Here is a 20,424-nt window from a genome sequence, read left to right on the forward strand (position 1 = left end):
GAGAGGCGTGGGGGCTTCGTGAGCCATGCTTTAACTGTCAAAGAGCCACATGCGGCTCAGCCGTGGTTTGGCCACCCCTAGTCTATGTGGATATTATTTGGAGAATGTAAGGATGTGTTATTGAAGCAATGTTACTAGCGTGAGCTTGGCTGTTTTGACAGCTGGGTGGCTCTTTGCACTTTTCTTTCTGTATTAAAGAAGAATGAACCATTTTGATAAGGAGATCCAAGCAAGTGGATCAAGAGGCATGCCTCTATTTACTTCCCAGATATGCCTATTTACAGCTTTCAAACACTGGCATGTAACTGTACGTCTTTCTTCTTCCCTACACACTACTACATAGTTGGTTACCTCTCCAAAAGATATTTATTAAACAAAAAAGGGAGTAAGAAATGTTAAACATCCACATATTTGCAATGGTCAACAAAGCTTTCAAATGCCCTTTCAACCAAGCCTAGAAGTGACTCACTAACCTTTTCCAGGGATTTCACACATTTGAATAGGGGCCCAGTCTGGGAGTCAGGACACCTAGGTTCTAATACACGGGTGAGCAAACTACACCCCGTTAGGGTGACCAGACGTCCCGATTTTATCGGGACTGTCCCAATATTTGCTTGTTTGTCCCACGTCCCGACCAACTGGACAAACAAGAAATTTTGCCGTCTGCTCCCACGCACAGGCGGGGCAGCGCGGTGGGGCTGGGGGCAGTGTGGAGCAGGCAGGGCCTGGGCGGGCGGCGGGTGGAGACGCGCGTGGGGCGGACACGCTTCTGCCAGGAGGGGCCGGGCCCAGCTGCCTGGTTCGCCCCCTGCCCGGGGGGGATCCCTGAACTCCCCGCAGCTGGAGCGGGGCTGCCCAGGGCAAGTGTCCCGGGCGGGGTGGAGTGGAGCAGCCTCTGCTGTGGGGCCGGTGCGACGAAGCCCGGGAGCAGCTGGGCCGGGAGCTGCAGGAGGGGCCTGGAGCGCAGCTCGGCTGCACAGTTCGGAGTCCAGGCTGAGCCCAGGAGCGAGGGGATGGGGGAGCGAGGGGTGTATCGGGGGTCAGAGCCAAGATTTGGGTGGAGACGGGGCTGTGCCACTGCTCCGGCTTTTTTTTTTTTTTTGCTTGCCCCCACGTCCCGATGTTTCATGTTTGTCATCTGGTCACTCTACGCCCCGTGGGCCACATCCGACCCGTCAGACCATTTAATCAGGCCCTCAGCTCCCGCCGAGGAGCAGGGTCGGGGGGTTGCCGCACTCCAGCCGGGGAGTGAGGTCAGGGGCTTGCCCTGCAGCGAGCGGCTCCCAGGAAGCAGCCAGCATGACCCCCCTCTGGCTCCTACATAGGAGGCGTGGCCAGAGCCCTCACCCCCTCCCGCAACCCTACCCCCAATTTTGTGAGCATTCATGGCCCACCATACAGTTTCCATACCCCGATGGGGCCCTCAGGCCAAAAAGTTTGCCTATTCCTGTTCTAATATCAGCTGTGCCTCTTCTGTATGACCTTGACCAAATAGCTTAATCTCTCTGTGCCTATGTTTCCCTTTCCACCTTTTTTCCTGTCTTGTCCTATTAGACTGTGAACTCTTCAAGGCAGGGACTCTCTCTCACTATGTACATATACAGTGCCTGGCACAAGGAGCCTCCTGGTGCTAGAATTGGAATACAAATAATAGAACAGTGATAATAAAGCCGAGAGTTACTTGCATGAACATCAAGTCTCACTGCACTAATTCAAGGAGCTTCTACTAAACTGAGGCTCCAGAGGAAGATTGTCACAAAGAAACAAAAGTATAACAGCAACAAATGAGATTTTATAGGAGCAAAGTGTTCTAATATCAAGCAGATCAATTACCATCAAGAATTTAATAGTAAGTAGCATGCCCAAGGGCAAACCAGTGGGGAATTTGCCTGATTTGAATGGTGGAGGGTGGAATACTTATCAGCTTTTGTCAGTGTAAATCCCTCATCATTTGGATGACTTTGCTGGGCTCCTGCTATGTAAAGGACAGTATCCATTCAGCAAATTCCTGAAAAGGAATCAGCAGAACAGTTTATCTCGGTAACCCAAAGCAGCCTGCCACATGTATCTTCAGCAAACAATTTTACGCAGTAGCAGAAAGTTTCAGATTATTCAGCCAATTAAAAAACAAGGGTAAATCTCAGACTCCCTATTCATTATCTCTCTCAATATTATCTTCTAATTATTCATTATTTCTTTAGAGTTATACAGTGTGGGAGGAGAACATTTAAGCACATGCTCAGAAGACGCACAGACCCTACCACAGAACTTATTATCCAAGTACCCAGTTCTGCAGCTCTGACTCCTGCTGCGTAGCACTTGTTCATGAGAGTACTCCCATTGACCTTGCGCGAGCCAGTGCTATTCAATGTATTCATGTCAGTGCAGAAACAGACCTGGTGTAGGCAGACCAAAACCAGTTCAGTCACAAAATTCACAGGATGGATCATTCTCCAGTTTATTCTTGCTGTCTAGAAATAGTCTAGTTCTTTGGAGATGTCTATTTGACCGATTCCTAGCACATTCTTATGGAGGAGAAAATACATTCTCCTGGCCTGGGAAATTATTACAGGCCAGATCAAGGTTTCCTGGGATAAAACCCACCAAAGGTTACCTACGAGAATGAAAAATTCCACAAAGGAATCCACTTTGTTCCATGAGGGAAGAGCTGTATTCTCCCGACAGCCATCTTCCCCGAATGAGATGCTGATCTATTCCCAGCACATCTCCACAGGAGGCCAGTAGTGTGCAGGGAGGCTCTATACCAGCACACCAGCTCCAAGACCCTGGATCCTGCCTCCTCTGCTTAGCAGTACAGCTCCAGCAGAGCCATGTCACCAGGGCTTCCCCTGGCTGCAGTTGTCCCCGGGAGACCATCTTTTTGTTTCTGAGTTTGTACTGCACCTAGCACAATGGGGTCCTTGTCCATAACTAGGGCTCTTAGGCCCTGTGGTAGTACAAATAATAAGTAATAGGGACACCTCTCAAAGTGGGACCTGCAGAAACAGATTTTTCCAGATGGGGCAGTTCCCTGCTTTCCACCCCAATGTGCAGAAGATTGGAAGTATGGGTTGTCCACTGTTTAGTGCATCACTATTAAGTTGCATCTCCCCCAAAAAATAAGTTTTGCATTTCTCATTAGTTATCTACTTTCTTCAAAAAGAACTTTTGTATCTCCTGCCCCTTTGCTAAAACAAACCAGAACAGCTGCCGCTGCTAGATGAGAAAATGCATGTTGTACACACAGGGTGACCGACCAACTCATATATTACAGCTTTGAACAAGGACTACTGATTAGAGGGAGAGTTTTGCTTACTCTTTGGCCAAAGCACAACAGGCTAAATAAGAAGCCTCAAGGATTATTCCACATTTAGCCTTTACTCTTCTAAGCAGATTGCTCTCCAAGAGCTTCTTCCTACTTCCTTTACGTTTTTTTGATTAAAGGGACAGCAGCAGTCCTTATTTATGTCTGGGGGCTTTTTATAGCTCTGTATTAAAGTCCTCTTAGATGAGGAGGCTGTAAACTGGTGGGGTGACAGCACAATAATCACCAAGGATTTCTTGTGAGAGGGAGAAAATCTTTATCATCATGCATTAAGAACAACCTACTTTATGTACAAACAAATATAACAGAAACAGAATCAGCCTAACTCTATTCTCTCACAGATACTTCCCCTCTTCTGATACCTGTACAAGGAATGGGGCAGGTGAAGCTGGAGTTAACCTCTTGTATACTGGGAAGCAGGCAGTGCCCATGCACCATGTCACAGAGCCTTTGTCCTCCTGGAGATGAATAGCACAGGGGGGAAAGTCTGGCCAATAGAACTTGGACTTCAAATGATATTTCTTGCTCTTCTATAGCTTCTTCTGTCAAAGAACCTCAAAGTGCTTTGCAAATATTAGTTAATTAAGCCTAGTAAATCCCCTGTGAATTAGGCAGACATCATGGCCCCCCATTTCTCAGATGGGAAGAGTGAGACACACAGAGAAGTGAAGTGCCTTGCCAAGGTCACAGTCAGTCAGTCAGTAGCAGTGCTGGACACAGAATCCAGTACTCCTGTTTTTTTGTTTTGTTGGGGGTTTTTTGTTTTTTGGGCGGGGGGGAGAGGGGAGGGCAGGGAATTGTCCAGCCGTTAAATACTGGGTGGATTGCAACTTAAATACATATTCTGTGTGCTTCTCTCCTCCTCGCCTAACTAACTAGTCCATGACAAAACTTGGAAGGAAAGCTATGCACAGGCAAAGATGGCTTCAGTCTTATCTACATTGGGATTTAATATGCAGCCTATTGAGTTAATCTGCTTTGAGAATATTGGCGTACACACAACACAATTCATTGTAGTGCACTGACTCCGCATTTATTGTGAACTCTGGAATTCTCTTTTAAAGGGAGCTAAGGGTTTGTCTACACAGCCCCATAATGCAGACCATGGGGGTGTGAGTTGCAGTGTGCACTAAAATGTTGTGCTTTATCTGCCCCATGTAGATACTACCAGTGTGAACTAAAAGATACCTAGTTTGCATTAAAATAGTCCTATTTGTGCCTTTTGCTCTTTCTGTGACAATCTGTCCAAATTTAGCCAAGTTATGAGCTTCCAAAAAATCTCAATTCATACATGCTCAGTAGAAACTTGCTGGTGTGGCAGCTAACTTTCTCCAGTGTTTCCTTCTGCACTGAGCATGCTCCATCCCAGAGTCGCAGGGGCTGAGCAGGATTTTTTTTTGTACTGGTACCTCCTGGCTGCTCTGGGCCACTTTGGCACAGGCCACAGGAACCGATAGTAGGGAGACTGTCTCACTTATGCTCTCAGTGATCAGAAACAGTCAGCATGGATTCACCAAGGGCAAGTCATGCCTGACTAACCTAATTGCCTTCTATGAGGAGATAACTGGGTCTGTGGATGAGGGGAAAGCAGTGGATGTGTTTTTCCTTGACTTTAGCAAAGCTTTTGATACAGTCTCCCACAGTATTCTTGCCAGCAAGTTAAAGCAGTATGGGCTGGATGAACGGACTGTAAGGTGGATAGAAAGCTGGCTAGATCGTCAGGCTCAACGGGTAGTGATCAATAGCTCCATGTCTAGTTGGCAGCTGGTATCAAGCGAGTGCCCCAGGGGTCAGTCCTGGGGCCGGTTTTGTTCAATATCTTCACTAATGATCTGGAGGATGGCATGGACTGCACTCTCAGTAAGTTTGCAGATGACACTAAACTGGGAGGAGTGGTAGATACACTAGAGGCAGGAGCGGCTCCAGGCACAAGCACGCCAAGCGCGTGCCTGGGGCGGCAAGCCATGGGGGGCGCTCTGCCGGTCGCCACGAGGGCGGCAGGCAGTTTGCCTTCGGCAGCATGCCTGCGGAGGGTCCGCTGGTCCCGCGGCTTCGGTGGACCTCCCGCAGGTGTGCCGCCGAATCCGCGGGATCGGGGACCTCCCGCGGGCAAGCCGCCGAAGGCAGCCTGCCTGCCGTTCTTGGGGCGGCAAAATACCTAGAGCCGCCCCGACTAGAGGGTAGGGATAGGATACAGAGGGACCTAGACAAATTAGAGGATTGGGCCAAAAGAAACCTGATGAGGTTCAGCGAGGACAAGTGCAGAGTCCTGCACTTAGGACGGAACAATCCCATGCACTGCTACAGACTAGGGACCGAATGGCTAGGCAGCAGTTCTGCAGAAAAGGACCTAGGGGTTACAGTGGACGAGAAGCTGGATATGAGTCAGTGTGCCCCTGTTGCCCAGAAGGCTAACGGCATTTTGGGCTGTATAAGTAGGGGCATTTCTGGCAGATCGAGGGAGTTGATCATTCCCCTCTATTCGACATTGGTGAGGCCTCATCTGGAGTACTGTGTCCAGTTTTGGGCCCCACACTACAAGAAGGATGTGGAAAAATTGGAAAGAGTCCAGCGGAGGGCAACAAAAATGATTAGGGGGCTAGAGCACATGATTTATGAGGAGAGGCTGAGGGAACTGGGATTGTTTAGTCTGCAGAAGAGAAAAATGAGGGGGGATTTGATAGCTGCTTTCAGCTATCTGAAAGGGGGTTCCAAAGAGGATGGATCTAGACTGTTCTCAGTGGTACCTGATGACAGAACAAGGAGTAATGGTCTCAAGTTGCAGTGGGGGAGGTTTAGGTTGGATATTAGGAAAAACTTTTTCCACTAGGAGGGTGGTGAAGCATTGGAATGGGTTACCTAGGGAGGTGGTGGAATCTCCTTCCTTAGAGGTTTTTTACGGTCAGGCTTGACAAAGCCCTGCCTGGGATGATTTAGTTGGGAATTGGTCCTGCTTTGAGCAGGGTATCGGACTAGATGACCTCCTGAGGTCCCTTCCAACTCTGATATTCTATGATTTAATGCTACCCCAGCTGGGGCCCAGACAGCCAGGAAGAGGAAGGAGCCTGGATGGCGTGCAGAGGAGCGAGATGCTGGGCATGGGGGGTGGCGAGGGGACAAGAAGCCAGTAGGAAAAGGAATGAGGTGGGGCATTGGAAAAAAAAGAGCCTGAGGAGGGTCTGGGGTGGGGAACTGGGACATGGAGCCAAGGGCAGACTGGAATTGAATATGGGAGTAGGGGACTGGGACATGGAGCCAGAGAGTGGGAAATGGAACAGATTAAAGGCTTCTACAAGGAAAGGCACTTTCAGGTCAGCAGAGGATTTAGTCATCCTGCACAAATGATTTCCTGTATGGGGCTGTTCTGGCTTCTCCTTCCCACTGCAAGCATGGCTTCTACAGGGGTAGTCCTGCCCTTGGCTACATTTGTCCCTCCATAGCCACCCAAAAGCAGCTGCAGAAGGTCTCAGCTGCTTTCATTGGTAGTTGAGGGTATTCACTGCCTCTCAGCTGGAACTTGGTACCAGACACTAGGGCCCCAGTTATCAAAAGGGACCACTCATTTGGGGTATCTCCATTTGAGGCATTTTAAGCTTAATTCTTCAGATGTGCTGAGCATGTCCAGCTGCCACTGACTTCAGAACTTTAGAAAATCAGGTTTAAAATGTCCCCACCTGGGGACCCAAAAATTGAGGCACCCAAAATCAGTGGCCATTTTTGATGATTTGGGCCTAAAGTTATAATACAAATCACCAGGGCTGAGAGATGGAAGATGGAAGGATGAGGGTGAGACTAGTTTATTTTTAATTCCTGAAACTCTTTTTTTTTTAAAAACAGATATGTTTAAATATAACAGTCTGCTTTTCTACTTACATTGGTGTAGATCAGGACAAAGTCCAGTGAAATAAATGGAGTTACACAGATGTAAATCCGGTGTGAACCAACTCAAGCATTTGGGGGATCAATAATATAGGTGATAAACACATTAATCTTTTACTTCAGCCATTTTTTCCCAAATGGTCAGAGAGAAGAAACTGTGAGGGTAAATGAATGTCAACTGAAAAGAAAATTGTAGGCTTCTCTATTTCCTTTCATAAACAAGGACTGGCTAGTAGAATAAGCTGTAGGACGAGACAGAGCTGAATTGAAAGAGCTGTGGTCACGTTCCAAGGGCTGAAAAATGGATGGTACTTTGCAGTTCAGGACTGATGTGTATCATCTGAGATGTGGCGAGACTGAAATAGTGGGGGGCGGCAGTTTTCAGGACAAGGCAAGGAATGGATTTTCCCTCTTGTACTCAGTTCTACTGATCATTTTTGGTTTCTATTGCCTTATTTATAGATACTTGGCACATCCCAGATAGCAAATGCCCCAGTCTCTCCATTAACCAGAATATTGATTTCCTACAAAGAATGAAAACCTCAAACTCTGCAGTATTTTGTGTGACCATTAGCTAAACAGTGCAGTATAAATACCACCAATCCAATTAACATTTTATAAACCTAAACAATTTTTTCCATCCTCCTTTTCCTGAATCGCTAGGAAAAACAGACTCATTCCTTTCCAATGCAAAATGACATAGATAACAGCTTGGGGAAGGTTGCTATGTCCCTTTCATAACCCACACATTTCTGCCCCTTCCATTTTTGCTCCATAGCTCCCCCATCCTCCCAGCCCTGCTTCCCATTGGCCATTCTCATCAAGAAGAGCTGTGAAATCCTCTCCAAAGCATGTCAGAGCTGCTTCAAAATCAGTAAGCAAGCAGGCGTGCTGTCTCTGAAGAGCAATTCCAGAGCCACTAAAGAGGCTGAGAGCCCTGTCACCAGCCCAGAGTGCCTGAGGAGGGCTGATGTTTGGTTCGCTTGGATGAAGCTTTTGGCTGGAGTTTGAGTTGTGTTTAGGGTGACCAGATGTCCCGATTTTATAGGGAGAGTCCTGATTTTGGGGTCTTTTTCTTATATAGGCTCCTATTACCCCCCATCCCTGTCCTGATTTTTCACACTTGCTGTCTGGTTAGCGGTGGATCTTACTTGGATTGTTCTCTAAATATCTGCCAAAAGTGCCTAGAATAATGGACAGGCACCTTTTAAGTATATTTTGTCATAAATCTAAATCTATAAATAACAAATGTAACCTGCTTTAGTGAAAATGGGAAACATACTTGTGGTGGAGGTCAGTTTCTTCATCCTCCCATATAGGAGACTCCTACTACTAACCCACCACCACCTGCCCCAGACTCCACCCAGTCTAACACTTTTCTTCTTCCTTCTACTTAAAAGAGAGAAAAAAAAATGTGTTGTTGCCACCACTCCTAGCCTCAATATTTTAGCCAAGGTGCAACAAGGGCAAAAGTGGTGATATGTTTTGTCTGATGACCAATGGCACCAGTGACCAGGATATTATCAGACTGATTCTGAACAAACTTCTCCCCAGAGGTGGTCTCAAACTAGCCACCCAAAGTTTGAAGACGTTCAGATCTGGATCCAAATTCTGCAGTTTGGACCCGTCTTGACTTCTGCAGCATTGGGACCTTTTGCTTTCTTACCCAGCAGTAATTTAGAAATAAATGTTTGGTTCATGTCATCCCGCCCATGACTTCTGCCACACCTATGTGGAATATTGCAATGCTGCTACTAGCCAATAAGGGGGCAGGTGCCAGGATAGCACATTCTGACCCACAGACATCCTGTCCAACCCTATATTCATTACTAACTTTACCCTCTTACAGTACATGGGGGATAAAATGTCTATAACACATGGCTGCTGTTGCAGAATGAAGGGGGAATGGGGTTATTTTAGGTATTTTTGTGGTCTTTTTAAGAGCTTTTTATATATAAGCCCTTACAGCCCCCCATAATGCTCACTAGGTTACCTAACCATATTTATTACATCCCTACACATTAAGGCTTCCTTCCATTTACCTTCGATTGGTATTAGTAAGTTGTGCACATGGAAAAGATGATGGGGCATTTTGTATGTGAGAGTCAGCTGCAGCGCATAGCTCTAAAATGCTTGAAAACTGATCTCTGGATAGGGCTTTGCAGGCTTTGAGATGCACCTGCTGAAACCAGCTCTTTCTCTGGCTCAGTTTTCAGCACTCTGAATTAAATTCTGAAATCCTTCCTTAGTTTTTGCTTTGTGCTTATTCAGGCATAACTCTCGGTGAAGTCAACAAGAGCTTTGCCTGAGTTGGGACTGAATAACCACTGAGGGCTAGGTTTTCTGTTGCCCTGCCCCATGTGTCGTCATGTACATCAGTGCAAAGTAGATGTGGATCATTATTATCTTTCCAATTTGGTAGCCTTTTATGCCCACTGCCATTGGTGTAGATGACACTATAAGGTGGAGGGCAATGGAGAATCTGGTCCTGAAGGAGGATTCCAGAATTTGTCCCACATTTTCTTTCAATACCAAGGCATTAGAAGCAAGTTCATGTTCTAGCATAGCCTTGATTTGATGCCTAGTTGGTTAACAGGTGTGATAGCCTGAGGGTGTTTTAAGGGACTGAGCTCAGGATTGGAATACTGAGACTTTGTGGAACCAGAAGCTCATACCCCAGTGGGGTTTATTCAGCTTTTAATCCTTCATTATCTGAAGCAGATAAATTGAATGTCAGGCAGAGCTGGAGTTTTTTTGAGAACATCTTAAAAACTGAGCTCCTTTCTGGCCTGTGTGTGCATTAATGATCCCATGGCTTTTCATGCAATAGTAGAGGTTTGCTGCAGTATCCTTGGACATCATTTCCTCTCCTGCCTGTATTGCGCAGGGTATTATGTGCTGGCCAGGTGATGATGACCTCTTCACCAGATGTGTCTGCATTTCAGTAGTAGCATCGTACTACTGTACAGTACAAAAAGCACCTGCTCCTGCAAACCTCTGCTGGGGCAAGTACTCCTTACTCATGTGTATAGTCCCATTGGAATCGGGGCGGGGAGAGTAAGAGCTCCTCATCTGAGTGAGGCTGTGCCCATAGCTGGAGATGAAAGACACTACAGAAATGCAAGCTATTTGAGTAATGCTTATGATTTGACTATAAAAGTCACCTAGCACTTGAGGTACAATTCCACTGAGGGATCAGAGGGGTTCACCTCCCTCTCAGTGTCAGAGAGTCTACTGCTGACCCCCCTCAGGAATGCCTTGTGCTGTACAGATGTTTGCACTGTAACAGTATATCACCCTCCTCACTGAGCCGTAGAGCCAGCCCAATGCTACCCCTCTGCCATGCTGGCCCCATACATATCTCCTAGGAGACCTACTGTACATGAGGCACTATAATCTTTTGGCAGTGCAGGGCCGCCCGGGGGGGGGCAAAGGGGGCAATTTGCCCCAGGCCCCGGGCTCCGCAGGGGCCCCCAAGAGAACAGCGGAGGCTCCTGCCTCCGCCCCTCTCCTGGAGCCTCAGCGCATCAAGCACCGAGTCTCCGCCGGGGCCCCTGAGCCCCGCCCCGCTCAGAGCCGCGTAGTGAGGGGGCGGGGCTGGGAGCTCTGGGCTGAGCTCGGCTCCCTCCGCTGGGCCTGGCGCTCCCAGCCCCGCCCCCTCATCACGCGGCTCTGAGCGGGACGGAGCTCAGGCCCCGCCGGCCACACGCTGCGGCTGTTCCGGCGAGGCGCTGAGACTCCGGGTGAGGAGGGAGCCGGGGGTAAGAGGCTGGGGCCGGGGAAGCGGGACCCGCCGCTGAGCGCAGCCGGGGTCGCCGGCGGGGCCCCTTCCGTTCGGGACCCGCCGAAGTGCCCGAAGACCCACGGCGGGCCCCCCCGCCGCCGAATTACCGTCGAAGACCGGGCTGCACTTCAGCGGCGGGTCCCGCTTCGGCGGTAATTCGGCGGCGGCGGGGGGGGGCCGCCGCGGGTCTTCGGGGCACTTCGGCGGCGGGTCCCGGAACGGAAGGGCCCCCCGCCGCCGAAGACCCCGGGCCCCCGGAATCCTCTGGGAGGCCCTGTGGCAGTGTCTGCTGCATGTGCTGTGTTAAATCTGAATGGAGCTCAGCCATCGAAGCCCAAAATCACTCACTGCAGAATCCTATAATGAATCATTGGGGCTTTAAGGCAAAAATAACCCAATTTGAAAAGAGTTCTCACACAAAATGGTATCTTTCTGTTGGACTTAGTAGGGTTCTTTTATCTAGTGCTCAGCGTGGCGACCCAAGAGATTTCTGTAGTGCCCGGCCAACATCTCACTTCCTTGTGTGTCCTGTGAAAGTAATAGCACACAACAGATGGAAAACAGAGCTGAGTTTAGGGAGATCACTTTAACAACATTACACACAAATCCTTCTGACTTCTGGGAGCTGCATAGTTTCTGTGCTGTGCTGGGGGAGTTAGAAAGCACTTTACTAGTCACAAAGCTACAAAGAGCATAGCAAATTAATCAGTCTGACAAAAAATGTCTGTTAACTTTGGGGTCACCAAAGAAGAGGGTGTCTGTTATGTATGTACTTCTATTTCAGCAATGCCAAAAATGTGGTATGCACTTTCCAAACACAGAGGAAGACGGTCCCTGCCCTGAAGATGGGGACAGACATACTAAGGAGGAAAAGGGTACAACATACAAGCAGAGTGAGCAGGGGCAGGATAGGAACATGACTTATCTGCTACATGTTTGTCTGTGTTGTTTTGGTTATCTGCATTTAATTTAAACACACACACACACACACACAGTTATGTACCTTCACACCCATACCCCACTTCAGTTCCAGTATTCTTATTTCCCTCCCCTGTAATAATTGATCCCTTCACAATAAATAGATCACTCATAGGATAAATGAGTGAAATAGATCAGTTAATCAGCTGGTTTGTTGAAGGACCTGAATATGGAGTGGGTAGCTCCTGGTGGGTCACCTCAGGAAGGACATTCTATTTGTAAAGGGTAGCTATTAGTAAAACAGGCAAACAGAGCCTGGAATTCTTGAGAAAGCCGAGTGGATGGGGGCAGGGGTGATAAGAGACAAGGGTGAATAAATAGGGAAAGGCGGAGTTGTGTAGGGCCTTGAAAGTGATCACACGAAACTTGAACTTGATGTGGGGGAGAGGGAGAGCTAGTGGAGCACTTCAAAGGTGGTGTGAGAGACATGGTAAGAAAAATGGGTAAGGAAATTAAACTTGGTGACTGTTTTGTATGGCTGGAGTGGGGCAATATGGGTGTCAGGGAAAACAAGAGGGGACTGAAGTAAACAAGACAGGAAATTATGACGGTCCCTACGTGTGGTTTAACTGTATAGACAGAGAAAAAGGATAAGGGCTTAGGGCTTGTTTTCACTGCACAGTTGGCTCCAATGGTGCCTCTGACTCAAATCCCATCCACACACAAATCCTTAACTGAAGTGTGGGGATGCTTTTAACTCTAGCTGGCTGGCCCACCAGGGGATATTGACTAAAACTCAACTTATCAACTGCTGACACAACCACGCTGCAGTGTAGACTCAGGCTAGCACTTTTCAAGTAGCACTAGTCCTTCAATGCCTTCCCACAATTATCTCATGTGCCCAGACAGGACAAATAAGTCCTCCCACAGTTCACTGGGAAAGAACTCAGAGTGCCTCCACTTACTGCAGCATTAAGAAATGTGGGATATGCTTCCAGAAGTCTTAGTACCACACATAAATGAATGTAGTGCCAGTGTAAACACAGCAGCTCAAGTGTCATATCACAATGGGAGCATTCCCCCTCGAGCTAGGCTAACTCAAACAAAGTTTGGGGGTATGTAACTTGAGTTAGCTCTGCAGTGAAGACACAAGCCACTGAAATGCTGTGAAGGAAGAAGGAGCAAGAATTGGACACAGCCCAGGCCTCATCTGCACTGCAACAAAAATGTGTTCTTGACTTGAGTTAAGTAGCTCCAGGTAAAATCCTAGTGAAGACAAGGCACAGGTTTTTACATGAGTTACTAGGTCTAGTTAAAGATGAGGCTCCCCTATAGTCTTTAACTCAACCTGCTAACTCATGTGACCACTACAAACTTCTTCATCCTCACTAGGATTTTACCTCAAGTTAGTTAAGTCAAGTTAGCTAGCTTGAATTAAGAACTTTTGTTGTTGTTGCAGTAAAGACTATTCCCTAGATAATGTGGGATGAAGGAGAAAGAGGAGTTGGACATTATCCCCATTATGTGGCTGACTGACAAAAAGTATGTCTGAGAATGGGACAAGTAGGTGAAGATCAGGATCTTAGTTTTGGCTGTGTTAATTTTACGTTGAGGTTAAGCCATCTAGGAGGAGATACCAGAGACAGAAAAGTGCAAAGTTGGATGGATGGAGACAGGTTAGGAGCAGAGTAGTAGATTTTTGAGGCATCAGCATAGATATGGCAGTTCAAGCGATGTGAGTGGATAGGATCTCCTCCAGATAGAAGGGCGGGGGAGGACCTGGGACAGAGCCTGAGGACTCCCATGGGGAGGAAGAGAGGAAAGCCTACCAAAGAAACAGCCAGAGAGGCAGGAGGAGAACCAGAACAGTAGGAGTGTGTCATGAAAGCCAAGGGAAGGTAACTTGTCCAGTAGTGGAGAATGATCTACCATGTCAAAAGTAGTAGTCAGGTCAAAGTGGATAAGGATGTTGCAGAGGCCAGCCACAAATTGGTCAGAGGCCTTGCCGAGAGGAATTTTGGTTCAGTGAAGAGAAGATCAAGAATGGAATTGAAGCTATGAAAGTAAACTGTTTGTTCAGGGAGTTTGAAGGTTAAAGGAAGCAGGGAAATGTGGGGGCGGGGGATAATTGGTATGCTGTACACAGCATAAGCCAAAGTTAAAGTTTAAAACTGCTTTATGGTTGAGGTGGGAAGCCAGAAGTCACATGCAGCCTTTGCCAAGAACACAATGCTAGGGCAGTTTTACTTTCATGGTAGCAGAGGATTCTCCTTACGCTGTGACATTGGCAGTAGAGGCTAGATGGAAAGTGATAGAGATGCCTCATTACCGTGCAGGAAAATGCTGGGCAAATTCTTTTGTTAATGGAACTGAGTTTGGATTTTTAGTTCTGTCACCAAGGGGTTTGAGAGACATTTTAGAGTCATAGGATTTAAGGACAGACAGGATAACTGGAAAAACTTTATTCTAGCCAATGAGGTCAAGGAAAAACTGGTTTTGCAGCTAGGTCATTGGTCCATGTTTGGTAGTAAGGCTGTCTTTCCCTATAGCTCAAGGAAGCTTGTTTTGCATTTTACTAGTATGTATGAAATACCCCTGGTATATTGATTAGCATATCTGTTTCTTTAATGGTGATTCCTAAAGTCAGACAGATTGGGTCAGAAAAGACCACTTGGATCATCCAATCTGATACCCCCCTACATTTTGCAGCAGTCTCCCTACCATATTCCTGCTAGAGTCTTATCTAACCCGTTAAACTGAGTTCCCTGTGCTCATAGTAATTCCTTGGAGGATCTCCCCATATATCACATTTTAGATGCCTGCTGAAGTTGATTAGCAATAGGACTTAGGGATACAGCTGTGTATTTTCCACAACAAGGTATTCAGTATAAATACTCTATTGATATTCAAGCTCCCAGGAACAATCCAGCAAGAGAAGTGAATCTAGTGGGATTCAGATTGGTCTGTTCTCCCTTAGGCAAGTGCACACAGTTCTCATTAATGATAGTGCGTATCCGCTAAGCTCATGAAGAGGGGAATGAAGCCCATAGCAAAGACACTGGAAGATGCCCCTAAGCCAGCAGCATAGATTCCTCTTCTTTTAGAGATGATGCAGAAAAGAATTATACATTTACCCCAGAGAGGAGCCTGAACCAAAGCCCCTGATGCAGACTCCATCTGTGTCCTCAAACCACATCTCCTTTCCCAGGGCCTAACCACATCTCCTTTCCCAGGGCCTAACCACATGCTAAGAACCAAACACCCCAAATGTGGAGATTTCAAACACAGATATGAATAGCAGCCTTCCCCAATGCTAATCTGTTCTGATTCAGCTAGTTATAGACAGTCTTAAACTATGAACTCTCATCTTAATCTAGGTCTGCATGCCAGGCTTTGATTCAGATCCTCTCCAGTTCACACATGCAAGAATGGGCCTGCATGTATGAGCCCTGCCCACCGTTAAACTCCTTTTTGGAGGGAAGAACTACCATACAGCAGGTGTCTTCCTTCATTGCAGAGACTGCAGAATGCCCTAACCCTGTAGGCAGACTCAGCTGAAACTAATTATGGAGGACAAACAGATTTACAGAGGATAGAGGAAACTGCTTACATTCCATTTTTCAGACACTCTAACACAAACATAGGATGACAATTTCAAACTCAGGTGCCTAAAATTAAGCCCTTAAATAAGGGTGCCTTGTGCCCCCATTTTCAGAAGTATGAGCACTTCCAAATCCCACTGAAGTCTATGGAAGCTGCAGCTGATCAGCAAGCAGCCCACTTTTATTTAGCTGCCTAAATGAGAATTTAGATATCCAGCTTTAGATGCCTGTAGTCAGCCAGGGCTCAGCCATCATCTCTTGCCCCTGCATCCTCTCCAGAACCTCACTCCTAGGGTCCTTTCTGACTCCAGTTACCTCCAGTCCCTGGTGCTGCTCCTCAAGTCCAGTTGTAGGGCACTGATGGAGAGCTCCTCTCAGGGGCCCAGGGCCTCTACCCTGGGGGAGGAGGTGGAGGGAAGGCCAGCTGCTGCCTTGAGCTGAGCTCTAGCAGCCTCTCCTCTTGTGTAAACTTCCCCCCTTGCTTTGTGGCCAGCTTCACCTTTGTAAGCTCCCTTCTCTGGGAAGCGCATGCTTGGCAGGTGCACCTAATTGGCAGTGCCTGAGTGGAGGGACACCTATTAAGTTATTTAGGGATGGGGGCATGTCCCATCAGAGTGCCCATGATTGAAAACCAGGTCCTTAGTAAATGAGGGTATGGAAATGGACAGACTGCCAGCATGGCTGGTAGAGAAACAGGACCAACAGCAACAGCTGCTGCTTGCAGATGGTGAGTGATCCAGCAACAGAAGCAGTGACATATAGTGGGCTCAGTAACAGCAACAACACAAATTGATGTAGCAGATGGTCACCACAGTGACCACTAACCTGGCTGGTTGCTCCTGACTCAAAATCTTCACCTGAGAGTACTGGGCTGGCAGACACAATGGGCACAGCTATCTTGTTTTGAATCAGACACGGTTCTGCTATAAATTGGCTGTCTCCTTTGCTTGCCAGTTTTGCCTACCAACAAATTATGTTCAGCTTGCTGCCAGTGTAGCCCTTTTCTGGTGCAGAGTTTGTATGTCTATGTTTTCAGTTGTAAACTTTGAGAACTACGCAGGCTGATGCTGTTCCAGGAGCCTAGCATGTCTAACACAGTATCGGAACTAGAAATGTACAGTACAAGCTCCAAAGCAGGCCCAGGAATTAGAGTAAGGAGGCTTTGCAGAGAAACAAGGAAGATTAATGCAGCCGTTACGATGGACAAAAGTGGAAAGCACTATGAAGGTGGATATCCAGAGCTCCTTCATAATACAATAAAAACCTCATAGAGACAAAGTAGAGGAGACAAAGCTCTTCCTTCCACTCTCGCAGCAAGAACTTGTCTCTTGTCTACATGGCAAATTTACAGCACAGCAACTAGCTGCACTCTGGGACTTTCACTGCACAGTAGCAATGTCCACATGGTGAGTTGGTGTGCAGTGGAGGATCTGGCCCTGAGCGAGGACTTCAGAATTTTACCCAATAAGCAGTACTGGATAAATGAAAAACAGTTGGCAATATCTTGAATGGCCCTCACCCAGCCTTACCTTAGTCTTCAGGAGTAAAAGCTGAGTGATAAGCGGCAAATTGCTCCCAGCTCAGCTCCAGGTGTCCAAAGCCAGTGGCCTTTCTCCCTCATCCCAGGATTTTCATGGGATGGAATTTGTCTGCTCTCCAAATCTAGAATCTTTTGGAGATGGGCAGAGAGATAATCCCACTTTTCCAATGCTGAAAAGATCTTCAGGAGGCTTGGAGGGCCCCTGCTCCCACACGTGAGCAATTCTCTCTATGCCTGAGTTTCACTCCCCGTTAAATGGGGATAATACCGACTTATATCACAGGGCTGACATGAGGTTTAAAGTGTGTGAAGCACTCTGAGATCCCTTGAATGGAAGATGCTACAAAAAGACTAAGTATTATTATTACTCTAAACAAAACACCAGGGAAAGCCTATCCCAGATTATGGTGGCTATATTGGGGCTGGGATAGTCATTATGGAAAAGAGAGTCCATCCCAGGTGGTAATGGTAAGAGGGGAACATTCTGTTCCAGGGATTAGCTTCACTTCCCTGACTGGGGAAATGGGTGTAAAGTATACCCGTGTCTGGTAAATCCGATGACCCAGAAATCTGCAGGTTTTATGCAAATAATGCAATATTGCAGTTTGCATATCTAATATGCATGGGACTCATTTGCATAAGTAGTCTTTTTAATGAACAAGTTGTTTTTATTTTCCACTCCTGCTCCCTCATGCAGTAACAGTTGCTCACCCCCCAGCCATGATAGGCATGCTATAAGCATCTGTAAAAATAAATAACTTTACTAGATATTTAGGTGTCTTTAAGTCCTAACGAAACTGAAGCATAAATAAAAACTGAAGTCAAACATTTGGATTTATTGTTTAAAAATAGTATTGGCTGACAGTCTGATGGAGTGTCTCATATGAGAAATGCCAACAGCCACTAATGGAGGGGGAGCGAGGAGCCCAGACACTATGGTGAGGGGATGAGAACTGCACTCCTTCAGCCAAACCAAGAAAAATGCCATGTTAATGCCTTTAATAATGTTAGACTCCAAACAAACCCCAAGCAGGAAGAGCCGAGTTCCTTCAATGGGAGACTCTCTCACTACGGGGCTGTTTCAGACTCACTTGTCCAGCTCCTCTGGCAGCTAGGATCATAGATACCATCTCCAGCCCCTGCTCTGCAATCACTGCTGACTCTATTCCGGCTGTTCATCTCACTACAGCCCCAGATCACCCTGTGAAAACCCCTTCCCTGCTTCACACAGAAAATGAACAGCTCCAAGGTCTGACACAAGGTCAGGGTGAGTCACTCTACCCCACCCCCCCTCTGGTCTTTAAGGTCTCAGCTAAGTTGTTCCATCCATAAACCAGAGCAACCTCACTGAAACCATAAAGATGAAGGTTTGAGGATGGAGCATTTCACCCCCAATTCCTGTTTAAGCCTCCTTGTTTCCCCAGGTGAATCAGATACTCATTGGGGAACTCATAGAACTATGAGTCTCCCAGGGAAATGGGAGACTTAACAGATGTGAGGATCCCCTCCTCCCCTGAGACATTTTAGAAGGGCTTTGCCCCTGGGGAAGGACAGTAGCATTTGCATTGCCATATTCATTGGGCATCCCACCAGAGAAGGACCGCTTTCCATTTGCAGCAGGAGCTCCACAGGTCAGTAACTAATCCATGCATCCCCAGCTACCCTAGCTTTGGCCCTTCCAAGGCGGCATTGCCTACTTTGGGGGCTGTGCTAGCTGACTGTGGGCCTCTGGCAGAACAGGGACCGAGGGCATATTGTGCCACTGTAATCCCTCTCCAGCTGGATATCCTTAAGGGACTCAGTGCCAGGAGGGCAGAGTCTGGCTGAATTGAGCCCTAGGCATCTGAGAGATACGGGAAGCTAATCCCATTGATGTGCACATTCCATGATGCCCCTGCATGGGTTGTTGACAGTGGGGGTTTAAGCAGAGAGTACTGGATCAGAAAGCATGAATCTCTACTGACTGAGCTAAAAGGGAATTATCAACCTCTGTGCCTGGCCCACCCTCTAGACCATGGGTGGGCAAACTTTTTGGCCCAAGTGCCACAGCTGGGTATGGAAATTGTATGGTGGGCCATGAATGCTCATGAGATTGGGGTGTGGGAGAGGGTAAAAGCTCTGGGTGGGTGGGGGCTCTGTGGTGGGTCCAGAAATAAGGAGTTTGGTGTGCAGGAGGGGGCTCTGGTCTGGGGCAGGGGGTTGGGGTACAGGGGGGAGGGCTCCAGCTGGTGTTACGGGCTCTGGGGTGGGGCTGGAGATGAGGATTTGGGGTGCAGGAGGGTGCTCTGGGCTGGGACCAAGGGGTTTGGAGGAAGGAGGGGGATCAGGGCTGTGGCTGGGGTTGGGGCATGGGAGGGGGTCAGGGGTGTAGGCTCCAGGTGGCGCTTACCTCAGGCAGCTCCCAGAAGCAGTGGCATGTCCCCTCTCCAGCTCCTATGTGGCGGCGCAGCCAGGCAGCTCTGCACGCTACTCCATCCGCAGGCGCCGCCCCTGCAGCTCCCATTGGTCATGGTTCCTGGCCAATGGGAGCTGCGGGGGCGGCACTTGGGGTGGGGGCAGCGTGCAGAGCCCCTTGGCTACCCCTACATGTAGGAGCCGAAGGGGGGACATACTGCCTCTCCCGGGAGCCACAGTATGCACAAAGTGGGGCACGCCCCTGACCCTGCTCCCCGACTGGAGTGCCAGAGTGGGGCAAGCCCTGGACCCTGCTCCCCCGGTGGGAGCTCAAGGGCCGGATTAAAATGTCTGATGGGCCGGATGTGGTCCCTGGGCCATAGTTTGCCCATCCCTGCTCTAGACAGTGATAGAATGGCACGCACTGCAAGTGTGGGTTACATGAAGATTGTGGAAAGCCCCAGATCATGAAAAGCACATTTTGGGGTAGTATGAGACAAATGTAATTAGCTGTTTGCTAAAACTTGAACTAGGCTCTGAAGAGTTCTCCACAGTTCCATGATGGGTGGATGCTGAAGCAATTGGATGGAGATGTTGCATTGTAGGACCAGCAGTTGACTTGAAAGGGACTCCATAAAAGCAGTGACACTTTCTGTTTTAATATATCAGATATGAAGCAAAAGCACGGATTGTAATAGGATCCTTCTATTGTACAGGTGAGGGGGAAAGGGGGAAAAAAAGCATTTTGTTTGTTAGTAGAGGATCCTGGTTAGAAGCCAGGAGGAACTGGAAGCAGAGAAAGCACTGGTCTGTAAACTTACCTCTTGCATGGTATGTTGCATCAATTCAGAAAAGTCAGGCCAGGCTAAAACAAAAAGGACATTTTGTTTAAACTCGTCTGAAAGTCTCATCTTACTAGTGACTTGTGTACTAATATTCATAATGCAGAAAGGGCAGAAGTTCAAATTAAATATGAGATCCC

At 47.8% G+C, this 20,424-nt stretch overlaps 1 protein-coding gene across 1 annotated transcript in view; it reads right to left on the reverse strand.

Annotated features, from left to right (window-relative positions):
• RAD51B (RAD51 paralog B) overlaps positions 1-15,998 on the reverse strand; it is a 723,435-nt gene extending 707,437 nt beyond the window's left edge. The window contains exon 1 of the mRNA XM_039533727.1: positions 15,824-15,998. The gene's annotated coding sequence lies outside the window, so the exon portion shown is untranslated. The remainder of the gene's footprint in view (positions 1-15,823) is intronic.
• Between the last annotated feature and the right edge of the window lie 4,426 nt (positions 15,999-20,424).

The sequence above is a fragment of the Mauremys reevesii genome, linkage group 4 (assembly GCF_016161935.1).
Source record: "Mauremys reevesii isolate NIE-2019 linkage group 4, ASM1616193v1, whole genome shotgun sequence".
Classification (NCBI taxonomy): Eukaryota; Metazoa; Chordata; order Testudines; family Geoemydidae; genus Mauremys; species Mauremys reevesii.